This window comes from Otolemur garnettii, unplaced genomic scaffold (genome assembly GCF_000181295.1).
Source record: "Otolemur garnettii isolate 467f Iridium unplaced genomic scaffold, OtoGar3 scaffold00095, whole genome shotgun sequence".
Lineage (NCBI taxonomy): Eukaryota > Metazoa > Chordata > Mammalia > Primates > Galagidae > Otolemur > Otolemur garnettii.
In genome coordinates this window covers 6800395-6806494 of record NW_003852490.1, presented here as the reverse complement: position 1 = coordinate 6806494, position 6100 = coordinate 6800395, and the positions used below count along the sequence as shown (strand labels likewise).

The following is a 6100-nucleotide window of genomic DNA, read 5'->3' as shown; positions in this document are numbered from 1 at the left end:
GTTTATCTGTGAGCTTTGAGAGCTTGATTATAAAATGCCCTGAGGTGGTCTTGTTTGCATTGAATCTTGTTGGTGTTCTATGACTGTCTTGTACCTGAATATTAATATATTTCTCTAGGTTTGGAATGTTCTGTTATTGTTTCTGTGAATAAACTCTCTGTGCCAGTCTCTCTCTACCTGCTCTTTAAGGCAAATACCCCTTAGATTTGCCCTTTTGAGGCTATTTTTCTAGGTCTTATGAGGTATGCTTCATTCTTACTTATTCTTTTTTGTCTTTTGATTGTGTTTTCAAATAGCATGTCTTCAATATCACTAATTCTTTTTTCTGCTCTATCAGTTCTTCTATTGAGAGACTTTTATGCATGTCTTAGTTTGCAATTGAATTTTTCAGCTCCAGAATTCCTGCTTGATTTGTTGTTGTTGCTGTTGTTGGATTACCATGGTTATATTTCTCTGATATGCTTCTGAATTCCTTTCCTGTGTGGTCTTGAAGTTCTTTGAGCTTCTTCAGGGCAGCTATTTTGAACTCTTTGTCTGAAACGTCACATACCTCAATCACTCTGGGATTGGTCTGATATTTTATTTAATTATTTTGGAGAATTCATGTTTTCCTAGATGTTCTTGATACTTTGGGATGTTTGTCAATATGTGAACATATGACTTTTTTCTCTCTGGCAATTTTCAATTTATTTTTTTAAAACATTAATATTTTGTCACTGATTTTGAAGAGTGTGATAAGATATGCCCTGGCATGTTTTCCTTATTTTCTCATGATTCTGGGTTGTTTAGCTTCTTAGATCTATGAGTTTATAGTTTCTATCAAATTTTTAAAAATATTTGTTGCTATTTTCCCAGATATTTTTTTCTGCCACCGTATCCCTCCTAAAACACTGCAATTGCAATTACATGTAAAGTAGGATGTTTGATACTATCCCACACCTCATGGATGCTCTCTGCTTACTTAAATAAATTCTCGTTTTAAAATCTTTGTTTCATTTTGGAGATTTCTACTGGTATTTATTCAAGTCCATTATTATGTTTTTTTTCTTCTGTGATGTCTAAATTGCTGTTGGTCTCATCCAGTTTATTTCCAACTGACACATTGTATTTTCATCCTTGAAAGTTTGATTTAGGTCTTTTAAAAATATGTATTTTTCTCCTCTCTATGTAAATCTCTCAATGTATGATATATAGATGGAACAAATGTTTTAATCATAATGTTCCTCTATTTATAACATCTCAATCAAGTCTGAGTAAGTTTTGATAGATTAATATTTTTTCTTTATTATGGGTTGTATTTTCCCACTCACTTGTTTGTCTGGTAATTTGTCCTTGGATTTCATATACTGTGGATTTTACCTGGCTTGATCTTGTATACTTTTTCTTTCTATAAATAATATTCACCTTTGTTCTGGAATGCATTTAAGTTATTCAGAAAAGTTTGGTTCCTTTAGATCTTAACTTTAGGATTTACTAGGTAGAACTGTAGCAGTGCTGAGTCTTATGAGAATTTTTTCCTCATTACTGAGGTGAGACCCTTCTGTAGAGACTATATAATGCTCACTAAGCCATTGGGATCTCTCTTCTGGATGGTAGGCACAGAAACTATGCCTTGTGTGAGTGTTGGGCATGGTGCCTTCTAATTCATTTGGGTGACTTTTTCCTGAGCCTCAGGTAGTTTCCTCAGATAGATTTGCTAATTATTATCCAGGTGAACATGGACAGGGTCTCTTCCCAGATATTAGGAAAGTCTATTATGCTCTAGTTAGCTTTCCCCTACCTGCACCATGATTTGAAACTCTCCATAGGACATAAGCTGGAACAATTTTAGAGACTGTTTGTTTTCTGCTTTTCAGCAATCCCTGTCCTTCATTACCTTACATCCAATATTGTAAAAACAATGCTTGAAGAGATTTTGTCAGTTTTTGTTGTTGTTTCAGATCAGAGAATAAACTTCTCCAGAAGCAGAAGTTCTCAATTTTACTTAGATCTTATTTTAATATTATATGCAGTTTTTCAACTTCTTTATGTTTATATCTGATCTCCTCAACAAGACCGTAAACTCCTCTAAGGTAGAGGATTCCTCTTAAACTGATGCATATTTCTTGTAATACTGTTCACTTTGCTGTAAATTTAGAAATTTCTTGGTACAAGTATAATAACAACATAGAAATTACTTGCAACTTTTTTTATGTCTGTGTCTATCATATGACATTTAATAATTTCATCTTGGGTTCACTTTATTGTGATCTATGTCCCTGTAATGGAAAAAGAAGGGTGAATAAGTCTGGTTTTGAGTCAAAATAGGAGTGCTAGGGGTTGAGACCCCGGAGTTAGGATAATATCAGGTAGAAAAATTAAAGCCCATGATGGGAAGAAAGTCATGAGAAAAAGATATAAGAGAGTCCAGTGACTTAGATTCAAATCTTAGTGAGGAACCAAGAGTGTGGATCCTGAAGAGACACTGGACAAAAGCTGTCCTGTAAACAAGTATGCACTGGATATCAGCAACACCTCAGTGTGAAACTTGAAAAAATAGTATCTGGCATGGATATGGTAGAAATGTGGGTGAACCATCACAAAGAGAGTGTGATGGCAAATCAGTGAAAGCACTAAACTATAAGAAATTCTTCTCCCAAGTCCATTACTGTGGCTCTAATTACTACGTTAGCGGTATTAGCCCTGCTGTGCTGTTTATTCTCAGTGGTTTCCTGGCTTTGTTGTTTTATAACTAAGATAGATGCAAACATAATAAGCATGCAAAACATCTGTCCCCAAATTAGCTCCATTTCTTTGTAAAGAAACTAGACATTCTGTTATGAGCACAGTAAAAAGATCATGCTAGTTGTTATATGAAGACTTTTCTTTACCTTATACAGTATTGTAAATGAGTAGTAAGTCTAAAATTCAAACAGAATACATATTTCATATTGATTTGTGCATTGTTCGGATACTATAGCATTTAGTATAGTGGCATTTGTTCGGCCTTATCCAATATAATCATAAATTTCTTTTCAAAAAATAATTTTCATTTTATTTTTTCCCAAAGGATAGTTTTTCTTCAGTCTGAAAGGACTCAACTCCTTACATGGGCTTTGGTGAAAGTCATCAGGCAGCACCCACAGGTCTACATCTGGGTGGAGGTGTTCGGTCCTTATGGGCTTCTCGAGAACAGTTCCTGACTACCTTGCTGTTAACAGAACAACTCACACAGTAATGTAGCTTCACATAGAGCTCGGGATAGGCATCGAAGATGCTCGCTTAAGAAATATCCCTGACAGCTTTGACCTTTATTACGTTCCCAGTAACAGACTTTATAGCTTTGTCTTTGGGCACACATTGGGTGCAATTTGTGCAGCAAATAGGTTGCAAATGGCCACAACCCTTTTGGCACACCGTCGTTCCTTCTTTTCTTTGTCATCTTTGAAGCAAGGTTGCGAACAAGGATAATCATGAATTTCTATAATTTGTGCCACTCATTAAATTCACAAAAAGTCAGATAAAAATTACTGAAGACTATTTAAAGTGATAATAATGCCGTATCTTCCTGGAGCTATGCTGAAGGTCATTATAAGGTCACCATCTCATTTAATACTAATAAAGCTATGAAGTAGGTATTATTATTATTAGTTTCTGGAGGAAATTTTAAGAGCCCAAGTATCTTGTCGAAAGTTGCAATTATCAAGCGGATAAACTCAGGTCTGTTTGACCTCAAAAATTTGTAATCAATGCTCTGCCTTTATTTCTCCCTCTCATTCTGTCTTTTGTGTTGTGATGGATTGAGCTAAAAATTCAAAGGCTTCATTTTTTTTACTTACTCACAAGACCATTCTGGAACCTGTTCTTAGAGTTATCAGGCCCTGCCTGTTTTGTAATTATAGGGTTTGGGTAAATTAAGAGTCTCTCTCTGCTACTTGCTGCCAATACCTTAAAACATACTTTAAGATAATTTGGCACAAGCAACTCATAACAATTCACACAACACACCAAGATGTTTTAAATCTCTGCTACTGTTATATTTAGATCAATTTTCCTTTTATTAGAGTCCAGTGAAAGCCAAATTTTCATTGTTTACTGAGAGGGAGAGAACTTTCTCCAGAGGCTGTGGGTGTTGTCTCAGAAGAACTGGGGTAACAGAAAGCTTTCCACCTGAGCTTGGTTGAATGAGAGAAGCTTTCTTCAGCAGTGTTGGGACTGTAAGTGGGGAGAAGGGTGAGTAGTGGTTGGAATGGTAGGTCAGGAATCATGGAAGCAGGATAAAGAGGAATTGAATTGTGGATGTTGCCAGGCCATGTATGACAAAGTCAGAGAAATAGCCAAGGTTAGAGTTGAGGATAGCAAGTAGTTGAATAGACCAAACCCCATCTGTAGCTGCAAGGCTTTCTGTGTATCCTTATCCAGATTCAAGCTACGAAGAGCTACATTATGGCTTTTGAAATCTTATGTGATACCAATCATGATCTTATAAACTTTGTATTTGTTATTTATTACTGTTATTATACTTATTTTTATTATATCTACTATTTAATTCACATAAATTCTAGTAAAAAATCTCACAAATTCTCATAACATTGTGTGGATTTATCCAAATGTTACATATGAAGAAACTGAGTAAAATCAGAATATTTGGTGTTAATTTTCAGGTCTAATCTAACATCAAATTTCTAATCTCTAATCTCAAATTCTCAATGCCTTGACAATTTTCTTCTTGCAAAAGATTATTTATGAATCCAGAAAATGTGAAGAGAATCATTGCAGTGATATTTTTAAAAGCCGAAATGCTCTTTCTAAAGACGGAGCAATATTGTTTAGAATGAATTTATTGGAATGAAAATCTTTCCCTTGGAGATTCTGAGTTCTTTGATATTCCATTTAAATAATCTAATTACTGAATTATCTGAGGGGAATGTGAGAGTAGTAGATACATCAGAGTAGGGAGTGCCTAGTAGTCTCATTTGCAGAGACATACATGACCTTGAGAGCTTTAGTTACTCATCAAATTGTCGTCTTGTCTGAGAAGCTAGTACTTGTTACCAAATAAACACGACATATTAGGCTGAGACAAAAAACTGAAACAGCCATTTATACATGCCCAGTTTGTTTATAAAGTTGTAAAAATATTAATATATTTGTTGGTATATACGTTTTTTGAGACAACTTAGAAATTTAAATTTAGAAGTTTCCTTTCCAGCATAGTCCTGGAGGAGGGACCAGCATTTGTGGAACCCAGGTTTTCTCAGGGTTTGATTGAAATAGTAAATTCAGCAGAACTTAGAAAGAGCAAAAATCCAGGGTGACTTCATCACTGGTGCAGCCACAGAACGTAATTAGCCTTCCAGAAAGTGAAAAATATATAATTAAGGAGGATATATTAGACAATCACATTTTTAGTGGTTGGATTGTGTATTGTGTAACCAACAACGGAATTTCCCTTTATGTTACCTGGCTATGTGAGTTCTATGTATACATAATGGAACTTACTTAGACTGATACATTTTGTTTAGATTAAGTCTATGCAAAATTAATGGATAGAATCTAAAACCTAATCTTTGGGTTGATTTTGTTAATTTTAAAACGTCAAATTAGGCAAATGCTTTGAATGTCCATGTAGGTATCTATGTATGTGAGGCTGTAAGTGAAATGTGTCCTGTTCCCCTTTGTACCCCATGCTCCCAAAAGCACTTAGCTAGCAGGCAGCGCTCAGTAATTATTGCTAAGCAGAACTGTACTCTTGGTATAGGTAAGTTATGTAGACTTTTTCTTTTTAGCAATAGCAGTGTTAACTGATGGAATTGAAAGGCAGTCAGATGACGAGAGTCAGCAAATCCAAATTTTAGTGTACCATTTATTACACGTGTGACTTTGGGATAGCCACATACCTTCTGGTTTTTCATTTGTGCAGTGGGAAAATCATATTTTCTGTCTCCAAGTGCCGTGGAAACTGAATTAACATGTTTAGAATTGTCATATCAGGTATACATTCTACGTAGACCAAAGTATCTGCCTTATTACTTTGAGATCAGGTTTCCATTTCTCAACTTCACAATTCTGAATAAACATGAGCCCTGTTTCGTGTGGACCTATTCCTGTTCCCACCTGC

At 35.2% G+C, this 6100-nt stretch overlaps 1 pseudogene; it reads right to left on the bottom strand.

The window, feature by feature from the left end:
* Positions 1 to 3108: 3108 nt before the first annotated feature.
* Positions 3109 to 3421, bottom strand: LOC100954836 (annotated as a pseudogene).
* Positions 3422 to 6100: the final 2679 nt, after the last annotated feature.